Here is a 7,500-nt window from a genome sequence, read left to right as displayed (position 1 = left end):
ACACACACGCGCACGCACGCACGCACGCGCACTTAGACAGACACGCACTCACCCACCTACCACCCTTCCCCCCTCCATCCCCCCTCAACCCCCCTCCCACACACAGTGAAACTTTCATGTTCATGCACACTGGGTTTTGTTCCAAAAAACGGACCAAATCAGTTTACCTTTAATACTTAGATATACTGTATCAGAACTTCAAGATGAATAGGATTGGGGGGAAAGAAAAATCTGATCACATATTTATGGGGGAAAAAATCTATGAGCAAAGGGCAACGGAAACAGATGCTCAGACAGATAATGAAAGAGATGTGGAGATGGGTTTGAATGATTTTATTTTTACTTTCAACATATATATACAGTATAACTGTGCAAATACAGGGAGATGCGGTGATAAGCTCATTGAAGAAATAAAAAAGAATGACCATAACTTTCGAAGGCTTTATCGTACACCGACATTTTTTTTTCTTTCATGAAATCTACCTTTGTTGCTGAAAATGAAACCCATGCGTTTGCACCGTTGTACACAGGCATTTTTTTTCTTGGCCGTATTTAAAACGTGTATTTTCAGTTTGCGTTTCTGGAACCATTGTATTACATTTTGCTGCGTTCCATTCATGTTTCCGTTGTGTAAACAATATACAAAAAAGAAATCTACATCTTTCTGTAGACCATTGGAAGAGTCCAATGTCAAAGCAGCATCATCCGCATTCAGTCAAAGAAAGAGGCGAACATACAGGTGAATGGCTGATGCGTGTGGTGCCCCTTTATCTGTAAGAATTTTATTTCAATCATTATATCAAATAAACACAAACTAGTGGCGTAGTTGCAGCTACAATGGCAGTAAAAGCAGCTGAGACAGCAACAGTAGTAGTTTGTATTAGTGGCTGCTGCTGCTGCTTGTGCTGCTGACGGTAATGATGATGATGAATCATGACGATGGTCGTGGTGAAAATGATAGTAATAATGATGATGATGATAGTGGTGATAATGATGATGATGATGATGACGACGAGGACTACGACGACGACGATGATGATGATGATGATGATAACGGTGATAATCGTATCCAGTTCCATCTTTCAACAATCATGCACATAGCCCTCCCCCTGACTCGCTCCACAAGGTGAGAGCTCTCAGGTTTCCGTGGTGACCACTGGCCCCCCCCATCACGTGACCTTCCCATCACTCACGGACACCAGCGCCGCCTGCCACAAGAAGGGCGTCATTCTATTAGTCTGTCACAGCGGGGCTGACAGAGTAATGGTTCCTGACTACATTTAGCCCCCCCTCCCGACACCCCACCCACCCCCTACAGCCCCGCCCCCTTCTTCCTGAAACCACCTGTCTGCCGTAACGAGGGAGGAGAAAATGAATTAATTACTGGGTGCGCAATTCACTACCCCATGGATACCCTTGACGGACTGCTACCGGCTGGATGGACTGCGCAGGGGAAACGTGGGTGGGGAACAGAATGACGTAAAAGACGCTACGCCATGGTTTTGTTCTGAAGTCTCTCTGGGAAGACGGACAGTAAAGTCAGCATCGCAATGTGGACCGACCGATAATCAACGTGACGCAATAAGTTGAACGTCATGTTGCAAAAATGGCTGCGAGTGACGTCAAATTTCAAGCACGTGATCTCTCCTGGTTCCATTTTCTAAGCTGAAATTGTCCCCCAAGCGCTAAATGGTAGATTGAATTTACGTGACAGATGTATCTTTCTCTCTATTTTTTTTTCTGAAGAGTCAGACTGTGTTCGACTTTATTGTTAATGACACCTACCGACACTGAGGTCAGGGCGCGGGACGTCTGTCTGAGACACGTGGTTCGGATCCCAGCAGCGGCCGGTGGGTTGAGGATGACGGACGATCTGACCAGTTTGTCGGGTTAACATTGTGTGCAAACGTAGGAATGCGCTGACCCCGATCCCGTGGGTACGCAGAGACAGACATACAGGCATACAGAGAGAGAGAGAGAGAGAGAGAGAGAAAACGAACGAACGAAATTTTATTTTACCAGGGTATTGAGATAAGCATAGTGACAAGAATGCTTTTTTCTACCCAGCCCAGGGGTACAAAACTAACTAAATAAATGAATAAATAAATAAGAAAAAGAAACGCACAAGAAAAAATATACAGAAAATTCACATCAGAAGCGAGGAAGAGAGAGAGAGAGGACAAGACAATACAAGACAAGACAAATGGTTCATTGTACATCGGCCTCAGGCCATTACAAACACATGGGAAGGGGGCGGGGTGGGGGGTGGGGTGGAGGGGGCGTTGGGGCGCAGGGTCTGGTGCGGTCGGGGGTCGGGGGGTGGGGTCGGAGGGGTAGAGAGACAGACAGACAGACAGACAGACAGACAGAGAGAATCGATAACGAATTTGTTTAATGAGGGGAGTGGAATAAGCATGCGTGCTTCTTTACATCCAGCCCTCAGGACAAAAAGGGAAAATAAAATTTCCATAATCAACAAGAGGAACAAAACAAGTGGATAAGAGAGAGAGGGTGGGAGAGAGAGGGTGGGGGGTGAGAGAGAGAGAAGCAACTTGACATTATCAAGAAAATAATAATAAAAGAGAAGACAATAATAAAGAGAGAAACACGCATATTAACAAAAGGAGAAGAATACACACAGACACACACACACACACACACACACACACACACACACACACACACACAGAGACACACACACAGACACACACACAGACACAGACACACACACACACACACACACACACACACACACACACACACACACGATAAATAACAAACTGAAATGAACACAGGAACGGAAAAACAAAACAAAAACCAAAAAAAGAAGAAGAAGAAAAAAAAAAACACGTAAAAACGTTACGAGGACAAGAGAGAAAGATAGATACTCAAGAAAGATAAGTAAAAGAAAGAAAGTATCATGGTTATCAGTTGTTGCCCTATCGTGGCCCTTGTGAAAAACTATACCACACGGCGTCAGCCACACTTCTTCTCCCGAACCATTTATCAAGAGAGAGAGAGAGAGAGAGAAAGAAAAAAAAAGAGAAAAAAACAATATCCAAACATATCTGTTCAGTTAATTCTATGAATAATATTCTCTCTGTCTCTCCCTCTCTCTTCGACATAGATTCCGTGTGTGCTTCTCTTTCTGTGTGTGTGTGTGTGTGTGTGTGGGTGGGTGGGTGGGTGCGTGTGGGTGTGGGTGTGTGTCAAGTCAAGATTTTATTTCATGACGGTAAATTGAATAAGCAATAATTGCTTTTTTACATCAAACCGTCAATTTAAAAAAGAGAGAGAGAGAAAAAAATACAGGAGGAGAAAGAGAGAGAGACAGAAAGAGACAGAGAGACAGAGACAGAGAGAGAGAAAAAACAAGCAGATGAAAAGCAACAACAACAAACAAAATGAATATACATATACAAGAACATTGTGATAATGAAATACACACTTACATTCTGATAATGAAATACACACTTACATTTCTATTTCACACACACACACACACACACACACACACACACACACACACACACACATGAACACAAATGTTCGGACACAAATACACCATGCCCATCCCATTCACGTGCACATATTCCCTCATATACTACAAAATCCTTGCCAACACAAGCATGTACAAAACATTTCACAATTGATAAAAGAAGTATTAGACTAATAGATCAAGAATAAGAATTGTTTTACTTTTTTATATCTTTTTCAATCAGGTGATTCTGATTCTTCAGATTTTTCATAAACATGTTCTTATTCACGATACTTTTTAGAGTGAGTGGAAGATTATTCCATAAATTGCCACCAGAATATAGAAAGCTGGATTTGAAAAGGTCGTTTCTTGTTCTGGGTATGCAGAGCATTTGGTTGTGTCTCTGTTCATTAGTTCTGAAGCATTTCCATACATAACATTATGCATACATTTCGGGTCAGGGAGCTCGATTTCAACAATACTATTTTCAGTGCTCTTTTATACATACGGTGAATAAATTTCATGTTTGAGAGGCTACAGCTGTCCCATAAAGTCGACGTATAATCGATTACTGGCAGAATGTGTGCACAGAAGAAGAGCTCTCATGAATGGACATTGAGGATCTTTTAAATTATTGCTAGCTGAAGTATTCTATTGGAGAGACGTTTACTTAAGTACTTCGTATGATCAGTCCAAGATAGACCTTTCTCAATAATAACACCTAGAATTTTATGTGAATCAACCTCTTCAATTCTATTGATGTCTAGGAACAGTGGTTTGAAGGGATGTTTCATTCTTTGTCTTTTTTGTCGTGTACATACATACATGCACTTCGTTTTCGGAGTTCTTAAGGACATGTGATTCAATCGTGTCCATTCGCTAAGTTGGAGTTCATCAGTCAGTTTACATACGTCTGAATCGATCGACTGTAAGGATGTGTTTTCTGCAAACATTTCACATTTACATTTCTTATAACAAGGTAAGTCATTAACATAAGTGGAGAATAAAACTGGCCTTATGATGGATCCCTGTGGTACTCCATATTTGATAGATGTAAAATTTGAGGTTTGATTATTTACTGTTATTAACTGTTTCCTGTCAGAAAGAAAAGATTGTATAAGGTGAGTATACTCTGGTGGTAATTGATGTCGTTGTCAAAGAGATAAGAATATAAAGATTTTTGCAAGCGTTTTTCAATGGGTTTTGACAGAGTTGACAAGACAGATATTGGTCTATAGTTTGGTGGGTTAGAAGAATCACCTGATTTGTACAGTGGAATGACTCTAGAATTTTGAAGGCAAACATTTCTTATTGATACACAAATTATAAAATATTTCAGAGTATCTACAATAACAGGGGAAGAAAGCTTTAATATCCGTCCATCTAACCCGTCCAAATCACGTGTGCCAGATTGTGTCAGTTGTGACAGACTTTGACTTACATCCAAGACAGTTATTGGTTGAATACTGAACGGAACATGAATGTTCTTTGAATGAATATATTGTTTTAGAATACAGGTCATTTTCACTGGTCCTATCGCTTGATATAATTTTTTCAGCAGTGGTTGCAAAATGATTATTTAACTGATTTGCTGTTACATCAATGTGTGTGTGTGTGTGTGTGTGTGTGTGTGTGTGTGTGTGTGTGTGTGTGTGTGTGTGTGTGTGTGTGTGTTTGAGGAGCACTATAGAGATTCCCAGTTATTGTTATTCACGAAAGCAGGACAGACCATCAGAGGGAAAGAAAGATAAAGATAAAGAAGACGGGAAAGAAAGAAAAAAAAGGAAAAAATGAGAAGAAAAGAAAGTAGAAAGATAAACAGTGGAGAAGAACGAAGCCCACACACCCACCCACCCCCCCCCACCCCCCACACACACACACACACACACACACATACACACACATGTGCACACGTGCGCACACCCCCTCCCCATCACACACACACACACACATAGACACAGAGAGAGAGAGAGAGAGAGAGAGAGAGAGAGAGAGAGAGAAAGAATTTTTTTAAACAAAAGGAAGAAGCAAGTAAACAAAGAAGGAAGGGAAAAAAACCCACCCAATCAACACAGACTTGGAGAAGGGCAGAGCAGAGCAGCAGAGCAGAGCAGAAGTGGGCCTTACATAAGCCCCAAACTAGGCTAGTCACTGTCTGTGAGCGGAAGTCTGCCGCAAAGGGAAGGTGAGATTGAAACAACAAAAACGATTCCAGAGAGTTACGTGCAACTCACCATCCATCTTCAACTAGCTGGGTGGATTTCTGTCTTCTTTTTTTTTCTTCTTTTTTTTCTTCTTCTTCCTTTTCAGGAATCTGGCACTGAAACTAGAAGAAACTAGCTGGCATTGTGGAGCAGTGGGTGTGGAATGTTTTTTTGGCAGCGTAGATTCTTGGGTTTGAACCTCCTATAGTGGTTTTGTTGTTGTTGTTGGGTTTGTTTTGTTTTGGGGGTTTTTGTTTGTTTGTTTTGTTGTTGTTGTTTTTTTTTTTTGGGGGGGGGTTGTTGTTGGTGTTGTTGTTGGGTTTGTTGGTTTTTTTTGACGGGGTTTTGTTGTTGTTGGTACCCCCGAAAGCGGAGTATGGCTGCCTACATGGCGGGGGTAAAAAAACGGTCATACACATAAAAGCCCACTCGCGTATATACGAGTGAACGTGGGAGTTGCAGCCCACGAACAAAGAAGAAGAAGTTGTTGTTGTTGTTGTTGTTTTCAATTTTTTTAAAGTTTTCCTCCTTTTCGTGTCTGAGTCCATGATTTGGCTGCTCATCTGCCATGGAATGTGATGCGCTGGATTAAATAAACAAAACATATTATACACAGAGATAGACAGACAGACAGATCGACAAACAGACAGACATACACACTGACTGACTGACTGACTGACTGACTGACTGACTTAACACTCTTAAAGTCTTCACTTTTCCACTGATTTTAACATTATGTTGTTGTTGGGAGTTTTTAATACTTTTTTGTTTACTCTCTCTCTCTCTCTCTCTCTCTCTCTCTCTCTCTCTCTCTCTCTCTCCCGTCTCTCTCTCTCTCTCTTTATTATCCTCCCCTCCCCCTCCCCCCGCACTTTACCCACTGAACCCCCTTTTCTTTTCTGTTTTTTTTTGTTTGTTTGTTTTTTAATTACAGCTGTATTTTGTTTTGTTTTACATCTTTTTCTACTCTTCTTTCTTTCTTTTTTTTTTTTTTTAATTTCTTTCTTTAAAGCCTGTCTCCCTTCCTTCATATCATCATTCTTTCCTTTCCTTCTCTTCCTCCACCTCTCTCTCTGCTCATCATTCTCTTACTGTTGCAAAGTGTGAAAGTCAACATGTTTTTGTATGTGTCGCTGTTGCAAACGGAACTCCAGCAACAGCCAAGGCGAGAGAAACACACTGACCAAAAATTAACTGCCTGTCACATATCATCGCACCCAGAAATGATGATGGAGGGTTTTCGGAGGGAGGAGGGGAAGGGCAGGGGAGAGGGAGAGAGAGAGAGGGGGGGGAGATATAAGGGAGAAAGGAGGGTGGAAATGACCGATATATCTGGAAGGTGCGGGGTGGGGGGGGGGGGTTAGGGAGGAAGGGGGGGGGGGGGGGGGAGGGAGAAGTTTGCCAGCGCATACCTGTGGAAGAGCTGCACTGGTTGGCCAGGAAGGGATGGCATGACTGCGCATAGGTCAGATTTAAGTGACATCAGGAGGGAGATGCCTGTGGCCTTTCCTTCTCTGGGCCTGCGTCCGTCTGGGTGTGTGTGTGTGGGGGGTGGGGGTTGGGGGGGGGGGGGTTTGGGGGGGGATATTTCTGCAACAAGGCATGATCTTGACTCTTAAGTGTAAGAGGGAACGTACGAACGAACGAACGAACGATGTCTCTTTAATGAAGAAAGTGGAATTGTTATATATATATATATATATATATATATATATATATATATATATATATAACATCCAGCCCCCAGGTAAAGAGGAAATGTTCACACACACACACATACACACACACACATACACACACACACATACACACACATAC

This window comes from Babylonia areolata, chromosome 1 (genome assembly GCF_041734735.1).
Source record: "Babylonia areolata isolate BAREFJ2019XMU chromosome 1, ASM4173473v1, whole genome shotgun sequence".
In the NCBI taxonomy this organism is placed as follows: Eukaryota; Metazoa; Mollusca; class Gastropoda; order Neogastropoda; family Buccinidae; genus Babylonia; species Babylonia areolata.
The sequence above is the reverse complement of the archived record's forward strand: the minus strand, read 5'-3'. Positions refer to the sequence as shown.